This window comes from Canis lupus, chromosome 35 (genome assembly GCF_003254725.2).
Source record: "Canis lupus dingo isolate Sandy chromosome 35, ASM325472v2, whole genome shotgun sequence".
NCBI lineage: Eukaryota > Metazoa > Chordata > Mammalia > Carnivora > Canidae > Canis > Canis lupus.
In genome coordinates this window covers 17991790-18014399 of record NC_064277.1, presented here as the reverse complement: position 1 = coordinate 18014399, position 22610 = coordinate 17991790, and the positions used below count along the sequence as shown (strand labels likewise).

General features: G+C 36.7%; 1 long non-coding RNA gene across 3 annotated transcripts in view; it reads left to right on the top strand.

The window, feature by feature from the left end:
- LOC112657595 (uncharacterized) overlaps positions 1-20885 on the top strand; it is a 49942-nt gene extending 29057 nt beyond the window's left edge. For 2 of the 3 annotated variants that reach the window (XR_007408454.1, XR_007408453.1), the window contains one exon: positions 11780-14363. This is a non-coding gene — a long non-coding RNA (uncharacterized LOC112657595). Of the gene's footprint in view, positions 1-11779; positions 14364-20600 lie in introns of those variants that run through there. The other variant, XR_007408455.1, reaches the window with a different exon arrangement.
- The last annotated feature ends 1725 nt before the right edge of the window (positions 20886-22610 follow it).

Here is a 22610-nt window from a genome sequence, read left to right as displayed (position 1 = left end):
GGATAGACTTGGCTGAATGATTAGATTGATTTCTTTGGAATCATGTTTTAGAAGAGCACTTGTAGATCTCAGCTGTGACCTCCCAATGCACAAGTATTGGTACCTGCCATCAGCATTAAGGCCTCACTGATAGCATCTCCTCTCCTGTCCCTCTAGCCCTAAGGGTGGTTATGAACTTTCTGTAGTGGCTACTCACCTTCTTAAACCAGTTCCTCCTTCAGCTCTGCTAGCGGCATTGAAAACATTTACCACTGTTACATTCCGCCTTTTGAATTACCTGGCATTGGTCTTATTTTCTTAGTTGGAACCTAACTAATACTGTAGGAAAATGTTAATCTTTCTGATAAGAAGGTTGTTTTTTTTAATACACGCACTATGCCACTGCATAGAACTGCAAATGATGATAACATTCTTTGAAAGTGGAGTCATCTCATGCTCAAAGTCCTTCTATTTTCCTTTGTCTCTTTTATGAAAATTTAAAATTTCCATCCGCAGATTATATGTTTTGCACTGATGCTTGTTCACATGTTTGAGTGGTAAGCAAGTTCTTAAGGAATTGAAGCTCTAAGTGTGTCCAATAGGCACACAGGCTGTCAATGTGGCAGAAACAATAGTGCATGGAGTCCTTTCTGTCACTTCATTTTCCGTCTTTGCGCCATTGTCTTTCAAATTCATGTTAAGTGGTTTAAGGGCTTTACACTGTCAGTAATGCCACAAGAATCTTTTTAATCCAATTTAAAGTTGATAAAGCTGAATAAAGAAACTATGTCCCAAATTGTCGGCTATCTCCCAGGTTCCTCATCTAAAATACTGGTGAGCATTAAAAGGCATGCATAACTTGCACTTTTTGACCAAAGATCAGTTGGACTTAAAGGGCTGCTGGGAGTGGGTCCTGGTTGAGTAAGTCTGCAGCTTTGGTTGAAAATCCCCAGAGGGGTCTCAAGTCCAATTACATGGAAGCAGAAGCAGACATTTCCTGCAGGACGTGAAATGCTCTGGGGTCAGCCATCTTGAACGCAAAGGTGGGATGGCTGAGTGCTTGTGTGAGTTAATTACCAGTTAAATCATTGGGTGGGATTAGCAGAATATGCATAACTCAGGTGGGTCTTCATTTGCACATAATGACTTTGGTCTTTTCCATGGCAAATGCTGAAGTGTGCTATAAGGAGAAAGAAAAACATCCATAATTACTGTTTTTAATGCAACAGACAGTATAACTAGCTGTAATTTTTTTTGGAGAAGGAGTTCAAGTTTTCCGTTTTTGCTTATAAGAAGGACTCAGGAAAAGCTCACACAACACAATTTTGCATAGTGCTGCTGATTAAAAACAAAAAACAAAATAGCCAAGGTTGGTGGGGTATAGAGAGGATTCTCCACTCTTTACTCAAAAAACAAAGAAAAGAATGAAAGAAAGAGAAAGAAAGAAGAAAGAAAGAAAGAAAGAAAGAAAGAAAGAAAGAAAGAAAGAAAGAAAGAAAAGGAAGAAACCTACACAAAGCAAATTAAACAGAAACATAAGCAATCATTCTCTCCTACCCCATACACAGAATAACAGAAAAAAATCTGTATTTTGTTTTTCAAGGTATAGTAGAGAGAATTTTTTTTAAAATATGCTTTCAAATCCTCAGAGACTTTATAATTTATCAAGAAAGACACATTCTTACTAATGAAAGGTTACTGACCTTCATGAATGTGACAGTTCAATTACAGCCCATTCATATGCAGAGCAGCGTTGATAAAGGATTTGGGGAATGTGACTAGCATAGCAAAAAAAGACAAATGTCTAAGAAATTATTATTAGTTTTTAAAAAATTTTTAATTGCGAAGCAAGAATAATAAATAAGATTTGCTCAGGTAGTAGAACCTTTTCTTCTTGTGCTCCAGCAGCCCATTAGATTTGCTTCAATGGATATGCTGGCTCTTTCTTCTCTCTTTTTCCTTCTTAATATTGCTGCCTTTTTAATCCTCTGAACCGCTAAACCTAACAAATCAGCAAGCCCTTGGGGCTCTGAAATGCAGGGTTTCAATTTTTCCCCCTGCTATCCCTTTGACTGGCAGGACAAGCTGGAACGTGTCTTAATGTTATTTTAAGTGTTTGACTACTATTTAGATGCAGAAAGGTGGAGAGTTACAACCCAGAATGTTACATATGCCCAGCCACCCACATGCATGTACTCAAGCCCAAGCTCACGGGAGGCAGGCCCCCTCCAAGGACAGGGCATACCTAAGCCAGATCCTGGCTAGACTTGCTGGAGCCGGCCTTAGCCACACTTGGGTGACACCTGTGAGCTGCTGTTTGCTGAGCTCCTCCAGGTGTGGGAAAGAAAAATCAGATTGCCACTTTGTAAATCAGCAGAGAATGTCCCTCAGCCAGAGATCTCTGGAATATCCCAGATCCAGGTTTTTTTTTTTTTTCTTTTTTTTTTTTTCCCAGCAACTGCTTGTAAAGAGATTCTCCTCTGACAATAAACTTTTCATTAAAAATAAGACAAAATATAACATTCTTCTTGGGATATAACCAATATAAATATTTTAAATAATTTTGACGTGTACTCATTATTTTCATTTTTAACACTTTACCTTGGAAATTAACATCAGCCAGATACGTGTGTGGAATGGGTTGTTGAATGGTAAATCTGACAGAAAGTTCTAACAGAACATACGTGTCCCCGACACCTATCATGCTGCATGGCACATAGTGATCACTGGACATTTGTTGAGTGAACCCCTTTCCTACGCATTTCTTCCCACTCCTTGGTTTCTGGATAAGCAATATGATCTAATTATAATTATTCCTCTAAGAAATTTATCTACTTTAATCTCTCTTATAGGTTCCTCCATCCTCCACCATTCCAGAGCTAAGTATTTGGCTTCAAATTACTTTCAAATATGTTACATCTTTGAGCATGTGTCTACTACAGAAGACATTTTTTATGTTTTTAGAGAGAGAAAGCATAAGTGGAAGGGAAAGCAGAGGGAGAGAGAGAGAGAGAGAGAATCTCAAGCAGACTCGCTACTGAGTGTGGAGCCCAACTCAGGGGTCAATCTCACAACCTCGAGATCATGACCTGCGCCAAAATTAAGAGTCTAACACTTAACTGACTAAACCACCCAGGTGCCCCCAGAAGGCATTTTTTTTTAAGGGAAAAAATTTTAAAAAGTAAAAATAAGGAGAATGGATATAAGCATCAATTTGATGTGTTCCTAAACCTTAAGAAGCATAAGCCTTTCCTCTTAGACATTCATGTGTGACATTGTACCTTACCAGTAGGAAACTTTCAAACAGACACTTAAAGGCACCCAAGATGGTGTTTCTCTATATCTACTGCTCTTGAGCAATATTCTGGAATGCTTTCTCAGACCTCTTTGTAAATCAATATGTTAAGAGTTTGCACAGAATGTTATTCAAATGAAATAATCTCAAAGCACTATTTTCTTCAATCTGAATATTCCATTTCAAAAAGATTTATTGTGGGACACCTGGGTGGCTCAGTGGCCTGCCTTTGTCTCAGGTTGTGATCCTGGGGTCACAGGGAGCCTGCTTCTCCCTCTGCCTAGGTCTCTGCCTCTCATTGTGTGTCTCTCATGAATAAATAAATACAATCTTAAAAAAAAAAAAGATTTATCGTTTAAATACAATGCTCTGAGAAAGTGATGTACTTTGGGAATATAATAATTTAAAGACAACTGAGGGTAGCCATTAGATTAGCTATGGCAAATATTTTAATATATGTCTTCCAGTTTTTAGTTCGTCCCATGTATAAATTGACTTTTTAAAAAAAGATTTTATTTATTTGAGAGAGAAAGAGAGATAGTGAGAATGAGAGCACAAGCAGGGTGCATGGGGAGAGAGAAAGGGAAAAACAGGCTCCCTGCTGAATAGGGAGCCCAATATGGGGCTTAATCCCAGGACCTAGAAATCATGACCTGAAGTGAAGGCAGACACTTAACTGACTGAGGCATCCAGGTACCCCTAAATTGACTTATTTTTAATATGAAAGGATAAGATAAAGAATGCTGTATCATACACATGCACACAGAACACACACACACACACATGCACACATGCACAGAAATACACACACACATACTTTTCTATACTAAGAAATACCTTATATGGCAAGCAAATAAACAATTTGACAGCAAAATCCTTTTAATTATTTTTAAATTTATTTTATTTATTCATGAGCGACACACAGAGAGAGAGAGAGAGAGGCAGAGAGACACAGGCAGAGGGACAGGCAGGCTTCATGCAGGCAGCCCGACGTGGGACTCGATCCCGGGTCTCCAGGATCATGCCCTGGGCTGAAGGCAGTGCTAAACCACTGACCCACCCAGGCTGCCCAGTAAAATCATTTTAAATTAATTTTTTTGCCATTTAATAAACATGATTATATATACTTTTAATTAAAGTTTGACACTAGCTTTATTTTCTCAAACTTAACTTTTGTTTAGGTGTCTTATTCATTCTTGTGTAACCCGAAGGACATAGCAGTGTGTTAAAAGGTGCTCAAAAGAAATTTCCCTCAATTACTGCTACTCTGTGTTTCAGCCCTAGACACATTCAGAGCTGTGGCATAATTTTTGGAAATTTTTCAGTTCTGACTCAATGATCTGGGAAGGTGAATTCTGAAATTTGAAAACAGAAATCCAAATCAGAGTTGCATGTTTTATACCACTTGATACTGTTCTTGATGTCCTATCTAAATTTTTTTTTTTACTTTGTTAATTTTTTATGTCACTCAGACCATTATTTAATTATTAACAAACTCTCTTTGTGCAAATACTATGCATTAGACATATATTACGCATTTTATATTTTACGGATAAAAACAGATTTATGCAGATTTGGGGGTCAGGTCTGCCTGACCCCCAAATCTTATCATGTAATCAATTTGCTGCTATATCTGTATATACAATTAGCAACAAGTAACAGGAAATCTAACCCAAAGTGGCTTAAATAATAAGCACATATTATCTCATGTAACATATGACACTGAGTGGTATGGCTCTAGTGTCTGATCACTAAGTAATTCAAAGTATCATAGATAATTCGGTTTCCTTTCATCTCTTTCATCTTCTACCCTCAGTGGATATGTTAATTCTCCTCATAGTCTAGCTTCAGGTATCTCATTCATATATTTCAAGGTCAAAGGTCAAAATACAATATTAAAAATAGAAAAAAAACCCTGTGTTTTCTTTTGGACATCCTTTAAGAGCTAAGAAATGTTTCTCTGAAGCTCTTCCAGTGATCTTCCTTTCATATTTCATTAGCCAGAGCTGGGTCACTTGGTCCTTTCTAAACAGATCATTGATAAAGGAAATGAAATTACCACAATTGATTTAGATTAATCAAAATTTATTGGAGCTAAGTCTGTCCTTTCTTCAAGGACTTGGCTGCATGGTGGGAAAAAAAAATGTATCTCAAGAAAATTTGGTTTCCTCAGCAAAGATAAGGAATAGCATTGGTAGACAACCAATAAATGCAGTTATGACAGGGCTATCTCATGATCACCAGGGATGAGGAGAGAAAGATAGGGAGATGCTAAAAGGAGGAAGTTGGAGATGAGTGAAAAAAAAGAGAAAAAAAATAGCAATCTTGCGTATAGCAGGTGTTCGATAATTGCCGATGACAGAAAATGAATGAAATACAATTTACAACAAAGTTAATCTGACACATATTTAATGATACGTGTTGTTCCATGACATTTCAGGCCAATAGTTTAGTAGTCCACATAAATAACCGTAATTAGTACTATTTTTTGACAGATCTTTATAGCTTTTAATCTTCTATTGTTAATTAACTAGTTTAAGAACACGCATCAATGTTCAGAGGCTTTTTTTTTTTTCCACTCATCTTACAAATAGTTGAACTTTAATCATATACTCCCTGACAAGTACCAGAGTGATGCCCCTGCAGTTGGAGTAGCTCATGTTCCTCCATTCTTTCCTGTTACCTGGCTGTGTCCCCTCACTTCCTAAGAAAAGTTTCCTGCTGCAGATAGAATGCATCTAAGTGTGAGGACACATTGCTGTTTGACCCAATCAGATCTTCAGAAAGCCAGCAGTGAATAACTGGTAGCAGATCTTTTCCAGTTTGAGTTAGAAGGGAGGAATCAGAAATCCCAGTTGGAAGTTTCTAAGAGGCTTCCACCATGAATAACAGAATCACTCCTAGACAATAAGTGGCAAACTTGGTTCTTCTTGGGCCAAATCCATTCATAATTAAAGGACCAAAGTGAACCTTAGATGTAGAATGAGAACCTGGGAGTAACTGATAAGGAGTAATATTTCATCCAGCTCCACCTCCAATGATTCCACTTTACAATTTTGCTTTAGGCCAGAACAGTTTAATTCAATTATGAGAAAACATAGAAATTGTATTGGAGGTAATTTCACATATTACTAGGAACATTGATTTAATTAGTTAAATAGCATCCTAGAAATTTAGGTTACTTTCCATGTTTTCATGCTGCCAATAAAGGGCTCTACTCTAGTAATGGGCTCCATCAACTCTTATATAATCTAAACGTGCACTAGTTTCTCAAGAAAAGGGAAAGCGCTCTATGTGATACATTCTTGTTTTCTTTTTGGAGCCCTTGGCCCAAATTTCAAGCATTTTAAAGAAAGCTAAGATCAAATGTGATCATATTACTCCCCATCATCATCGTGATTGTTATTATTATTATAAATTATTCTCTATTGGTGGCATAAGAAGCCCCTCTGATGCAATAGAATGCAGGGGGAAAAAAAGACAATTTTTGAGGAATGTCCATCCTTTCCATGTTTTTGAGAATGTAGCTTCTAGGTAACCACCAACTTCATGAGATTAGTTTCCTCTTTCTGGTTAACCTTGGGTTCCTGAATAGTCCTTTTTTTAGGCCATCTGGGATGGAGCTGCTCTGGTGAAGGAGAGTGGTGAAGTGCCCCACTCAAGGAGCTCTTACCACTTGCCCTGTACATGGGATGGTACCCCTTCCTCCCACTCAGTATGCAACTGGGCATTTTACTGTTTTCACTGCTGATCTCAAACCCTTGTCTGCCCAGTGCACTTACCAGAAACAAGGCTTTGGTAAGACCATTAGACAGCATGCCACCTCACTGCTGGGTGATCCATTGCTGGTGCCCATGCATTGGACTACTAGGGAGGGCCTCCACTCCCATCTCCACCTCTGCCTCCGAGAGGCCTACAGTGGCCATGGGCTTTTTCCCCCCCCAGAGATACAGTGAACAGTTTTACTGCTCTGGAACGAAATGTAGTCCCAAAACACAACCTGATTCTGCCAGCAATTCCTACCTATCCTCTTGTCCCATTATTTCCTTGGGGGAACCTAGGAAACCAGGAGCCTTGGAATCATAGATTTCTCTTTGTTGCTACACTCTCACTTTGGCAGGGAGAGTCTGAGATGAGAATTCTAGACTTCCAAGAAAGAGCTAAAAGACACTCATCTACCCTCTTGAGGCCCATGAGCTCATTTGAGCTGTCACAGAGCAGACTTGGAACAATTATTCCAGAGTCACACTTCCCCCAACATCAGAACATATGTGCTTATATGATATGCCATTCTAAATGCCAAGCTTCCAGAAGGAGAGTCATCTCCTTCCTGTCTATCCTCAGCCCTGACCTTCCGAAATCTATGCAGATTGTGAGGACCATTCAGCTAGGATCCTACGTGTCCTGAGCTGTTCTCAAGTACCAGATTTTACATTCATCTACTTTGCTGATGCAAAGGATCTATTATGCACATAAATTTCCCTGGGAAGGCTAAGCCCAAGCACATAATTTCTCCTTTCTTTATGCTTATCTACTCTTCAGAACAGGTGTTATTGCCAAACACAGTTTTAAGGGTGGAAAATCTGAAAGGATGAAATAATCATAACATCTTGGTAAAAAAAAAAAGTGTACAAGAAGGAGAGGGATATATGTTAGTAAATATTTGTTAACTTTCACACATTTACTGATTGTTGTTAGAAATGTTTTGCTTAATCTTACTTGATTGTAATAAAATATGCACTCTAATTGGAGAAGATACGCTTACCATACTCAACCTCAGGGTATGCTTTGCAAAATTAATTATAAACTGGCTAGTGTGACTTGGTGAGACTTGGTCATATTTGCTGAACTTGAGATGGGAAATTTTCTTTTGTTTCTTTTAAGCAAGATTCAGGTGGTTCAATAAATGCCACTTAACTGGGGCAGACTTGATCAGGGAAGTTGCTGAATTGGGAAACCAATTAAGTCTAATGATAATTAGCATGCACTGCTGTTTAATTGGGATAGGTGGTCCATTGAGTTGGTAACACTAGAGGTAATTAAATGATGCTCTTGGAGGATAAGAAATAGAGTCTTCTTGATGCTTAAAGACTGAAGGCAATTTATTTCCTCTCTTGATCATGCTTTTGCTTGTTGAGCAAAAACTCAGTTTCTAAATGATGCCTTCGAAAGTTCTGCTTATTTGAAAGGACCTCTTTGTGTGCATTTATGTATATACACATACACATATATTCTCTCTCTAAATGGACTGTAGAGAAATGAAGAATTATGCAGTTTTTTTCAAATGCAAAGAATGAGACCGAGTAATTTCTTCAAAGTCACGACCATTTGGTGACTGGACACAGATAAGAACATTGTACTTCAGTATTCAACCCTAGTGGTTCAGCGCAGGGGTGTTCAACACTTGAAAGCAAGGTTCAGAGAGGTTCAGTGTAGCAGTGGGAAGAGCCTACCTGGGAACCCAGGTACTTGTTCTCAGCCCTGCTGCTGCCATGCAGAGATAAGACACTTTGTCTCTCTGGGCTTTAGGTGCCTCTTTCATTAAATAAAGGTGTGGGACTGAATAGTCACTGAGACCCCTTCCAGCTGTAAAAACAAAAGTACCTCAATTCAGTGGCTTTATTTAAAAATTGTTACTGGGGGAAAAAAGTGTTCATTGTTAGCGTGTATAAAGCCTTTCATTATTAAGCCAGGTCACTGGCAAAAAGTAATAATCATCTCTGGCTCTACCTTTAAAAAAATATTATTGTACAAGATGTAGCCGGCTGCTTTTTTGTAAGGTTGGGAGGGGGATGGAGTGAGTATTCATGGAACACTTTTAGTCTGTGCTGTGAATAGAGCATAAATCTAAGGAGAGGTAAAGAAAATGAAAGAGATACTCCTGAGTCTGGATGTCCTAAAAATACGTGGAAATGAAATAGCAAAGGAAAGTAGAAGAAAAAGAGATTATTAGGCTCTACGAGAAAGAGAAAAATGGATAAGGCAATGACGGATAAGCTTGGGAACAGCATTTGGGAAGACAGGAAAGGAGAAGTCAGACTCTGCTTGACAGGCGTGTTCCAGTGGCCATGACCAGACAGGCATAGTAGTCATTGGCGTAGTTTACTCTACATTGTTTGGACTTAGACAGGAAATTAAGATTTGGGATCAAAAATGAGTCTCATCCATATTTTTCCTATAAGAGTCAGCATAATACCAATCATCTGGACCAAGATACTCAATCATAATAGAAATGTGAGCATCCAGCCTCCCTTAGCTCTTTTTTTCCTTCCTTTCTTAATTTGTCTCTTTAGGCTCATCATTTGCTCGTTCTTTCAAAGTAATACTGCCATCAATTCTAGATCAGTGATGACTCATGATTATACTCGGAATACTAACTAAATTTGCAGAGTCCTGTACTTTCTTTTGAACTTGCAGACTGCTTTAAATGCCTCATTGATCTGCTAACTGTAAATTCTGTCTAAATATTTATTTTTAAGTCACACTGTGGAGATAAATATCATGGAAAGAGATGTAAACACATAGCTAGACATAGAGATGAAGATATAATTATCTCATACTTGGAAATAAGATAATATGCATCCGAAAATGTGTTTATTTTCAAAGTGTATTTCACTTCACCTACTAGTCATGTCTCAAATTAAAGCTAGTGCAAGGGTATGTTTAGGTTACTTTACTCTCTATTCCTCTTTATGCTAAGTCATCATATGCAAACTTGTAAAAAGTCAGCAAGACACTGCCAACCAGTTTGGGAGAATGCATGTAATTCACTGAAGAATAAATCTGCAAACAAATGGACATAATATTGGCAGTGGACTTCGAGATCAGAAGTCATCGCCTTTGTGGAGGCGATGGTCTTGCATCCAATAGGAAACTGGGGACACTGGCTTCAAGCTGAAGTGATTTGAGACCTAAGCTCCATTGCAGTTTGCTATTTCTACTTCCTCTTTTTATGTTTTGTAAATATAACATCTACTTCTGGTGTTAATTGAGCTTTATTTTACTACTTATGATTTTATTACTTGTGTGGTCCTTGAAGCAAGGTACGTTTAGCGGAGACTTTGTAGACATTTCCTTTCTTAGGAAAAAACCCCTCTCCATCTGGAATTAGGGGCCTGAGTATAAGTAAAACGACATCGTCTCCTTCAAGTGTCTTCTTCGCTGTCACTGGGGAAGTGCAGTCAGGCGGACAGGGAACAGAACTTTGGGGCAACTGCATAAACTCTCCAGCCAAGCTCCTTCACCAGGGGGACAGAACAGTTCACTGCAACTCCAGCTTTGATGACCTTTATATTCTGAATGCTTTACCGCTTGATTAAAAATGTGCTCATGCTTAAAGGCAGATTGCCAATGGGGTTTATAATAAGGCACAAACACACAGAGATTTATTAGAGGTATTTTATATAACCATTTTTCGGGAATATGATTTTGTTTGAGAAGTTACTAGAGGCCAGAATGACAACCACTCTAACTCTCTGGTAAGTTTTCCGAATCAGTTCATGTGGAAATCAAATTGCACCTGAGCAAATATTGAAGGGTGTAGCAAAAGGAAGGAATAGCTTTCATTTTGCAACCACAAATATTACAATAGCTTATGCACATATTTTAGGATAACATTTTTTTTCTTATGCGAAATCACTTTGCATGAAATTGCAGGATAAATTTTGGTGGTGTGGATAACTCGACTCATTCTTCCACAATTATACCCGCAGGAGAATTAGTATGTAACTGCTCACAGGAAAATAAATGGGAAACCAGAGCTCATCTTATGTCTTGCCACCTAACAGCATCAGCGGGATCATTTTACAACATGGTGGTGGATAGAGAAACACAATCTAGAAATTGATAAAAGCACTCCAAATCTGACTGTAAAAATAGAGGATAATAGTAAAACTTAAGAGCCAATATTTAAAGACATCACAGTAACAGTAGTTGCAGATACAGAGTGTTTAATGTTCTGGGCACAATTCTATAAGCTGTACATGATTTCCATCATGTAATCTTCACAATACTTCTATGGATTAGATACAGTCATTAGCCCATTGCACCATTAAGGAAACTGAGGCACAGAAAGAGGAAGTATCTTATTTAATGCCATGCAGACCTCATGGTATAGTTAGGATCCGAACTGAAGCCCTTTGATTCTGAAGAGCTTCCTCTGAAGCCATACATGACACAAATTCCTTAGATGTACTTTTAGTAGAAACAAAAGGGGCCTCTTGTGACAGTGTTGGTCAAGCTGTCAGTAGAAAATGACCCCAACAAGTCCTCTGTGAGTGGGAAGACCACCTGAATGAACTAGTAACTCTTCCTTTTTGCAAAGAAGACCATAGTGGGTAAAAACATAAACTTTTGGAGCCAGACACATCAGAAATACACACTTGACAAGCTATCTATCTTTATGTTTATTTCCACATCAAGTATCTATTCTTTAGAGTATAATCCCTGAAGTGGAATTTCTGGATCACATGCTAATTCTATGTTTAATTTTCCTTTTCTTTTTAGGAACTGTCATTCTATTTTCAACAGCACCTGCACCATTCTCCATTCCCACCAGCAATGCACAAGGGTTTTCAGTTTCTCCATGTCCTCACCAACATTTGTCAGTTATTGTTGGTTTTTCATCATTATTATTTTAATAATAGCCATCCTAAGGAGTATAAAGTGGTATGTCATTATGGGTTTCATTTGCATTACCCTAATGATTAGTGATGTTGAACATGTTTTCTTGTGCTTATTTGGCATTTGTATATCTCCTTTGGAGAAATATTAATTCAAGACCTCTGTTCATTTTTAATTAAGTTGTTTGTTTTTAGTTACTGTTGTCATGGAGTTAGTTGGAGAAGTTCTTTACATTACGATATTAACTCCTTATTAAATGTATGATTCACAAATAATTTCTTCCATTCTGAGTCTCCCTCTTACTATGTTCATAGTGTCCATAAATGCACAATTGTACAATGTGCAAGAAATCATTGCCAAGTCCAATATCACAAAGCTTTTTTCATATATTTGAAGAATTATAGAGTTTAACTCTTACATTTGGTCTTTGATCCATTTTATTATTATTATTTTTTTTAACGTGGTGTAAAATTAAGGTCCAACTTCATTCTTTTACATGTAGACATCCAGTTTTCCCAAGAACATTTAACTGTCTTTTACCTTTAAAAGAGATACTCTTGTTGAAAATTATTTGATTTTATATATGAGGGTTTGTTTCCAGGCTCTATTCTATTCTATTGGTCTATATGTCTATCTTTATGATATTAACATACTGTTTTAATTACTATAGCTTGAAATTTTGAAATCAGCAAATACGAAAGAACTTCCTCTTCTTTTTCAAGACCATCTTGGCTATGAATCTTAAGATGGCTTTTTCTATGTCCTTGAAAAATAAAGTTTGGATTTGATAGGAATTGCATTGAATCTGAAGACTACCCTGGGTAGTATCAACATCTTAAGCAAATTAAGCCTTCCAACCCATGAACATGGGTTGTCTTTCCATTTATCTGTGCCTTTTAGTTTCTTTCAATGTTACTTCGTTTTCAGTGTACAAGTCTTTTACAATCTTTGTTAAAGTTATTCCTGAGCATTTTGTTCTTTTTGATGCTATTATAAATTGCATTGTTTTCTTAATATCTCATTTAATTTTTTTTTGTACAAAAAGATGGTTTTGTTAAAGCACATGAACAGGACCTTTCAAATTGTTTATTGTTGTAGCATAGAAATGCCACTAATTTGGGAATAATGATTGTGTACCACAAAACTTTGTTGAATATAGTTATTAATTCTAACAGTTGTATGAAGGGTGCAATGTTTAGAGTTATCTATATTGCCTGTGAGCAGAGATAATTTTGCTCCTTTCTATCTAATTTGAATGCCTTTTATTTTATTTTATTTTATTTTATTTTATTTTATTTTATTTTATTTCTTTCTTGCCTAACTGTTCTGGCTAGGACTTCCAGTATAGTGTTGAATAAAAGTGATTAAAGCAGGCATCTTTGTCTTTTTTCTGATCTTATACAAGAAACTTTCAGTCTTCTGATTGAGTACTATATTAGTTGTGGATTTTTTTATACATCGTTTTTAGTATGCTGAGGTAATTTGCTTCTGTTCCTAGTTTGTTGAGTATTTGTTATGAAATGATGTTAAATTTTGTCAAATGGCTTTTCTTTATCAATGAAGATCATCATGTGTTTTTTGTCATTCACTCTGTTAATGTGATGTGTTAAGTTTGTAAATTATTTTTCATATGTTGAACCATCCTTGCATTCTGGAAATAAATCCCACTTGGTCAGCATATAATCCTTTTAATATGTGGTTGAATTTGGTTTGCTAGTATTTGTTGAGGGTTTTTTTTATTAATATTCATAGGAGATGTTGATCTATAGTTTTCTTTGCTTGTAATATCATTGTTTGGCTTTGGTATCAGGGTAATGCTGACCTCATAAAGTGAGTAAGGAAATGTTTGCTCCTTTTCAGTTTCTTGGAAGGATTGGTATTATTTCTTTAAATGTCTAGAAAAATTCATCAGTGAAGCTATCTTAAATTGAGCTTTTCTATCTTGGAAGGTTTTGATTACTGATTCAATCTCTTGAATGTATGATTTTTTTTTAAATACAATTGTTCACAGCACTCTCTTACAATCCTTTCTTACTTCTGTACATAGGCAATAATGTCCCCTTTTTATTTCTGATTTTGAGCTTTGTCTCTTTTTTTCTTAGTATAGTTGAAGTTTTGTCAATTTTGTTTATCTTTTTGAAAAACTACTTCTTGGTGTTGTTGATTTTCTCTATTATTGGTTTGTTTGTTTGTTTTTTTAAATGCCAGGGCCATACTCCCAGGTGTTCTCCTTTAATTCAGGGTGAGATAGAGTTCAGATATCAGTATTTTCTAAAATATTAGGTGATATTATTGTGCAAACATATGAGAATCACTGGTATAAAAAAATCCTTGATTCCAGGGGTATTTAATGGCATTTTCCTAAATCAACATATATGTTTATAACAGGGAGGTTCTTGTACAAGATAATGGAAAATAATGCTATTATATAGAATTGGTCAATAAAAATGGTAAGTCAGAATCTTAATGCTGGGTCCTTCTTTTTCTTTTTAGTGATATTGTCCTCTCACAATGAATGACTACTTGTTATTTACATTATGACTACATAGTTAGCAAATATTCATAATAGATTAGGTTTTGTACTGAATAAATGAATTAAACAGTTAATCCCTGCACTTAAAAAAACTGACAAGAGGCAAGAGAACCAAATACATATCAAGGTTAATTTAGAAAACTTTCAGGGATCCTTGGGTGGCTCAATGGTTTAGTGCCTGCCTTTGGCCCCGGGCATGATCCTGGAGTCCCAGGATCAAGTCCCACGTCAGGCTCCCTGCGTCAAGCCTGCTTCTCCCTCTGCCTGTGTCTCTGCCTCTTCTCTCTGTGTCTGTCATGAATAAATAAATAAAATCTTAAAAAAAAATTAGAAAACTTTCATCCCTAATAGTCCCAAGTTCATTTTCCAAGTTCACTTCCTATTTCATCCTTATTCCTAGAACTACCAAGATAAAACTTTCCAAGAAATTTCAATTTTTGTATTTCATCTAATCTAAGAGTTTAAGAGCCATATCAATTTTAAGATGTAGTAATTTAAAATATTTTAATAAAATCTCCCCAAATGACATCACCAATAAAGATTATAACTCAATTATAAAATGCACCCTAATTTGAGAAATATTAACATCTGAAAAATAAGCATCTTTGGATCAATGAAATATGCATTTTTCCCTCTTTACCTAAGTGGAAGTATAAATTGATGAAGGCAAAATAACATAATGTATCTCAAGGCCAGATATATTTAATTCATGGATTTTTTGCTGGTATGGGTCATTTATGCCAAAGGATGCTTGCATGTATATGGCTAATCAAAAGCTGACTGTGTTTCAACTTATCTAGGAGAGTCGACTTAAGTTACAAGAGCTGAAGGCACACAAGAGATAAGTCCTTGATGTCTCTCCCAGTGCTGTGGATATGAACTCAATACAGCTTTATGGCTGAAAAGTTTACCAGCTGAACTAAGACATGTGATTTTCTTATAAGGGACAATCAAAGTGTGTGTTCCTCTGGATATTTGCTCTTGCTGAGCAGTATTTGTATTGTCCAGATTGAGATGAAGATAGTTCATTTCAGTCTAAGACTCCCCCTCACTTATGCTGAGAAAGCAGACAATAATATAGCATTTTGGTTAGATGAAATGGTAAGACCACTAATCTGGATCTACTCCCAAGCCAGTGGTCCTACAGAACAAAATGCAGTGTGAAGGCTTCTCCCACATTATGTAGGAATTTGGGTCACTGGAGGGAATTCAGAATTTAAAAACCTCATGAGGAAATCCAGAAGATCAGGAGTACCTGCTGTCCAAACAGATAGAAATAGTCTGCCAAGTTACGTGGCAGGGTTTTAAGATAAGAGCTCAAGTCAAGAGAGTATGCAGAAAATAAGGAAACCTTGACTCATTTGATTCTCCCCTTCACACATTTCTCTTGGAAAATATATATTTTATGAAGATTTTTAAAGTTTCTTCATATATATGCCACCTTACCTCATTTTTTCTCCTTTGAAAATATAAAAGTCTCCTTTAAACAGAATTTTCTTTGTCAACTCTAAAATAGACAAAGGATTAAGTTAAAGAAACAGCCAACTGCTTTTTTAATAGTTAGGAGTGGGAGAAAGACTAAGCTAAAAAAATTCCTGCTTTAGGCATATTTAGCTGCTTTTGCTCTAGGTTGCTACTTCATTATTTTATTACCTTCTCTTGGGCTGTGGCACCAGCTTAGTGCCCTCCACTCATGATCTTCAAATTTTAAGAGAAGGCAGCAGTGACTCAAGTGTACTCTATTTAAAGTCCTCTTAAATTATCCACCTCCCACTATCTTCCAAACATAGACATACAAATTCATAGTTTCACATGCAGCCATTTAGTTTTGCTTTTCAGTTTTGGAATGTGATCCTTTCCCAATTCCCATTGATGTGACCGTAAAACTGTATGAAAACGGGTCATAGTAGCTGAAACTAAAAACAACCAATTTTCTCTAGAGGTTTTTCTGGAAAGAAAAAGATTCTCCATTACGATCCAGATGAATAAGAATAAGAAATCATTTTCTGTGCAGACTTCCAAAAAGGGAACCGTAAATAAATTGCCAAAATGATTTTCAGAAAGAACATCGTTAGAGGCATCATGCTCCTTGATTTCAAATTGTCTTACAAAACTATAGTAATCAAAATAGTATGGTATTGGCATGAAAACAGACATATAGATGAATAGAACAGAATAAAGAGCCCAGAAATAAATCCACAATTTACATGGTTGATTAATTTACAACAAAGGAGCCAAGAATACAGTATCTGCGATAAATGGTATTGGGGATACTGGACAATTACATGCAAAAAATAAAATAAAACTGGATCATATACTATACATAAAAATTAATTCAAAATGGACTGAAGACTTGAATATGAGACCTGAAACTATAGAAGAAGACAGGTGGTAATCTTCTTGACATAGGTCTTGAAGATGATTTCTTTGATTTGACCAAAAGCAAAGATGACAAGAGCCAAAACAAACAAGTGGAACTACATCAAATTAAAAAGCTTCTGCATGGCAAAGGAAACCATTGCAAAATAAAAAGGCAATCTCCAAATTGGAAGAAAATGTTAGCAAATCATGTATCTGATAAGAGGTTAACATCCAAAATATATGAAGAACTCATATTACTCAATAACAAAACAAAACAAAAAAATTAATTTAAAAATGGGCAGAAGATCTGAACAGACATTTCTCCAAAGAAGTCATCCAGATGGCCCACACACATATGAAAAGATGCTCAACATCACTCATTCATCACCAAATCAAAACCACAATGAGATATCATCTCCCACCTGTTAGAATAACTGTTATCAAAAAGACTAGAAATAACAAGTGTTGGTGAGGATGTTGTAAGGATGTGTGCTGTTGGTGGGAATGTGCAGCCACTATGGGAAAGAGTATAGAGGTCCCTCAAAAAATTAAAAATTGAATTATCATTGTAACCTAGCAATTCTACTTCTAGGTATTTATCTGAAGAAAATAAAAAAAAACTAACTTGAAAAGATGTATGCTTTCTCATATATATATATATATATATATATATATATATATATATATATAATTGAAATCTTGTCATTCATGCTATTGATGGACCTGGAGAATATTACACAAAGTGAAATAAGCAGACAGAGAAAGACAGACACTATATTATCTTTTTTATACGTAGAATCTAAAAACCAAAAAACAAAAAAACCAAGCTCATAAAAATACAACATTAAGGGGTGGTTGCCAGAGACAAGTGGGGGAGGACAAAAGGGTGAAGTGAGTATTAAATATTTAAAAAATAACTAAAAAAATAAAAGTATTCAGCAAAATAGTTTTCAAAAACCCAATTCTAGAGGGGTATCAACCCTGTGTCAACTTCTTAAGCCCTGCTGTTCACTGATCACATTCTCAGCAGAATTTAGAAGAATTTAAAAGCAGAATTCTGCTTCCTGCCAGAATTTGCTACACATCTGCTACTCTGTAAGACTAGACCTCCAGGATCCTGGGTTCCAGGCCAGAGTCCTATTTCTCAGTGAAGGTTCTGTTTAGTCCAGCAAGAAGAGCCTGTGTTTGCTCACCTGCGCATCAGATGTACTGGATGCACTTTAAATATCTGACTCTAGAAGCAAAGTGCTTTCCTTTGGGCTCCCCCATCACCAAACTGTTTACTTTGGATTTTTCTGATGATCCTCCATTCATCACCTTTTTAATCTCTTCAACAAAAATGATTTATGACATTAGAAAAATACATGTCTCAGAGTTATTTCACTTGGGTGAAGAAGCTGAGGCATTCACACCCTACCTCATGCCAATCATCAGTCATTGGTTGAGAGCTTCTTTCTGGGGTTGTTGATTCCCCCAAACTTCTAGACTACTGCACAGGCAAGGCAAGAGTAGCTTTCTGTGGAGTGAAAAAATTTATTCAGGCACAGAAACACAGACCCTGGCAGTTGGAAAGTGGAACATGCTGGAAATACATGGTGCAAGGGATATGCAGCATCGATAGCAAATGCTACACTTATTACTGTATCATTCATATGTCATTTCAAGGTATGTAAAGATTTAGATTACATTGCACGATTCTTGACATAGTTACTGGAAGTATATTCTAGCCATCAATGCCATGAACTATAAGTTAAAATGCAAGAAGGAAGAAATAGCAGTAAACACTTAGAAATATATATAAATACCAGTAAACGTGGTGACAAATTTAAATTCAAAAGACAAAGTGATTCCTTAAAGAAAACATTTAATATTAAACAAATTGATTCAGGGCAGCCCTGGTGGCTCAACGGTTTAGCGTCGCCTTCAGCCCAGGGCCTGATCCTGGAGACCGGGGATCGAGTCCCACGTTGGGCTGCCTGCATGGAGCCTACTTCTCCTTCTGCCTGTGTCTCTGCCTCTCTCTCTCTCCTCTCTGTGTTTCTAATGAATAAATAAATAAAATCTTAAAACAACAACAACAACAACAACAAATTGATTGAATAGCATCCACATTCCTGGTTGTTATCAGCAAGCTACACTGACCACGATCAGAAAGGGGAAGGTAGAGATGAATCAAAGTAAAATTATATTACATTTCTTTTTTGCATAAAATGGAATTTAGAAATCACAACATATTTCAAATTTAAGTGCAAAATAATTGTAAACATAAAAGCAAAAAAATTTCTAGGTCATATTTAAATAAAGACCAAAGTAAACACTGCTCTCTTACTCACAAATCAATTCTAAGTAGCCCTTTTATTGAAATGCTAGTGGAGAGCATTATGGAGTCCAAAGGCAGGAATGCAGTGAGACCCCCAAAACAGGTGAAATCTGGAGTGTTAAATCCCTTCCGGACTCACACCTGTCCTACCTTCTCCATGATGGCTTCATCTCTATTTCTGCACACTGATATTCCCTCTTTCCCTGGCCCCATTTCACAGAGTATGACCAGCTAAATCTCCTGATTTCAATGGTACATGTCCAAACCTTTGAAGAGAGATTTCTCTTTTCCACTGGCTTTTTACTTTGTTTTGCCTCAACATCTTTCCTGTCTGCTTAGCTATATTTCATTCCTTGCCAGCTTATCATTCCATTTTCATAAGCCAGAAGAATTCATCTCAGTCTTTGATAACATATATAGAGTCAGTCATTCTCTTCTGAACTTCCCTTTTAAGGGTCATTCTATTTCAACTAGAAAAACAGGAAAAAAAAAGTGCTTGCCTGTCTTCCTTCCTCCCTCTCTCCCTCCTCCCTCTCTCCCTCTCTCCCTCTCTCCCTTCTTCATTCCCTCCCTCTTTCTCCCATATCTTTCTTCCTCTCCTTCCTTCCCAAGGCTTTCAACTGATTATTCACTTTTGAATTTAACTTTCAAAAATTTACACATTGCAATTTTATTTGGCTTTACACTCATTCTAGGTCAATTCATAGAACATGATTGGGGTCACTAGGCTTAATGAATTTGGCCAAATACCGCATCATACAAACTTGCAGCAATGATGCAGTGGGAAAGACAAGATACAGGGAGTCAGAACATCTCTGATCAAGTCTGAAGCTTTCCAGGGTATAGCTTGTTCAAGTCACTTAATTTTACCAAGCATCGATTTTCTTTTCTTCTAAAAGATGAGAAAATGAAGCTGGAGATCTTGAAAGTTCTTTTTGGCATGGAAATGCTTTGACTCCAGGAAGACAGCCCATGTCCATGATCAAGTTACAGCAGTCTGACCTGCCCTGAGTTCTGAACCCCAAATCAGCTATACTGTTTACCCCTTTTCTGTAGTTTCGATATCAGAATTCGATTTGCTATGTCTACAAGTGGCACTTTGGTAAAATATGGATAAAGTTGCCCCTGCAGCTAATGTGTGGAGTGGTAGGTGTGAAATAGCTACATGGTAAAACGTTAAAACATGAAGCTTCTATAACCAGGAAAGTTTCTACAACGAGAGGGCTCCTTCCTAACCCAAGAATGATGCTTACATTAAGAAGGACCAGTTAGAAGATATTTTAATTCATTTGCAGCTACTTTAGTGATTACAAAGATTATTCTTGGTGCTCACTTTTATCTAGTGAGCTTGCAATTTGTTTAACTAGGAGCAGAGGAAATTTTCAAAAAGTGGTTCATACGTTTTTGTGAGGTTGTGGCTCTGTAGTGGAATCACCATTATAAAGTTTTTTTGTTTTTGTTTTTGTTTTTTTCCCCTTCTCTCTGTTTAGGTGGTGTTTAAATGACGGAGCTGTCCAGCTAAGCTTCCTGAGTGTATTTCTCTCTTCTTGTCACAGAAGTGTAATTTGATCGGCATTCAAAAAGAGGATCTTTTCTCCCCTTTCAAAATTGTGTGGGTTGAAAAATTCACCATGCTGTCAAGCTTTTCATGACTAATAAATGTTACCTGTATCAAGTCTTCTAATTATCTCCAAGATTTTGGATTTTCAAGCCAGCAATTTCATTATTTCACCATCTGCCAAAGAGTGTATTTGGCAGGGTTCAGTAGACAAATAGGCGATGTGGATGAAAACTTGACTAATTAAATACTAAACCTAAGTATAAAAATGATACTGTGGAGTTTTGCTTACGCCATACTGAGACTGCATTTGTACGGCTAGATCCATGGTGAATTAAATGCTTCCCATGCCTTGCTTACTGACCATGTCACTTAACACCAACGGAAATTAAAAAGGAAAGGGGGAGTATGACAGTTCATGTTCAATTTCTTCAGAGAGTAGTTTATTATTTAAATGACTTGTGCTTTCAGGTTATTAAAAATGATAAATTAGCAAAGAAAGCTAAAAACATAAATAAATTTTAAAAACCGTTTTATATTTGCCCAGAAATAATGTCTGCATTGAGACCTAGGGTGCTTTTAAGGATCCTTATAAATTCTTCTCTATTCATCGCACAAGGAAATGTAGGCAAATGAATCTTAGACGTCCTGAGTAGTTTAGTACCTCATAGACGGGGGAGACTGCCTCCAAACAGAAATGTGGCACGCGTGCTCTTTTATCTAAAAGAGACACTGAAGCAGCTCGAATCTGTCTATGCCATGAAGGTGCCAGATACCCCTTTAATGGAGAATTGATACAACAGCATGTCCTGTGCATCGTTCTGGAAAGGCTGGCGCTCAGTGCTGGTATACCTGGTCACAGGTGCTTCTGCAGTGCTCCACCCTTGGAACCTGGATTTGAACTCCAACTTTGCCATTTACCATCAAGCCATGAGGAAGTTATTTGTTCTCTCCTGTGTGCCTCAGATTCTGCTTCTGTAAAAAGGGATGATAATAATAGTACCTACTCCAGTAGATTGACTTAAGGAATCCATGAGTTAATCTACGTGAGGCACATAAAACAATGTCTGTACATAGTAAGCCCTCCGTAAACTGTTACCAACATATAAAACATTATTTATATCATTTCATATAGAAATTCTATTGAGAAAAAATGTCTTTTAAAAAAGAGATTTTATTTATTTATTTATTTGAGAGAAAGTGAGAGCATGCACAAGCCAAGGGGAGGGGTTGAGGCAGAGGGAGAAGCAAACTCCCCACTGAGCAGGGATCCCCACATGGGGCTTGATCCCAGGACCCCGGGGATCATGACCTGAGCTGAAGACAGATGCTTAACCAACTGAACCACTCAGGCAGCCCAAGAAAAACTTCTTAAATACAAACAGCTATAAAAGCAGAAAGACAAACACTGCAACCTTTATGACAGAGGCAATTATAATGACCACATATAAGAGAATAAAGAAAAAATAAGCAAATGATCATACAGCCATGTTATAGAATATTAAATGAAATGTGTAAAGATTTATGTAGCATGTGAATTATAATAGTATTAAGCAACTGAAACATATTGCAAAATTTATGGAAATCTGATTTCAGTCGTTTAAATCCATAAGCAAGAAGGAATGAAATATAAACTGATGTTAAGAGACAGAGATGATCAGATTTATAGGTGAGTTTTTTGGTTCACATTTTTGCTCTTGCTTTCTATAACAAATACAACAAAACAAAAGGTATCAACATTAGTTTTAAAGTAAGTTATTAGCATGAATAAATTAGGGCAAGGTTGACATGGGAAGTCATTATAAAATATGAAGACCAAAAGGAATCTTAAATGTCATCTAGTCCAACCTCTGTCTTTACTGAGGAGACATTCAAAGCCCAGAAAGGTGAAGTGACTTGTCCAGTGTGCGTACAGGTTTTAAATCTCTGTGGTGGTCTAACT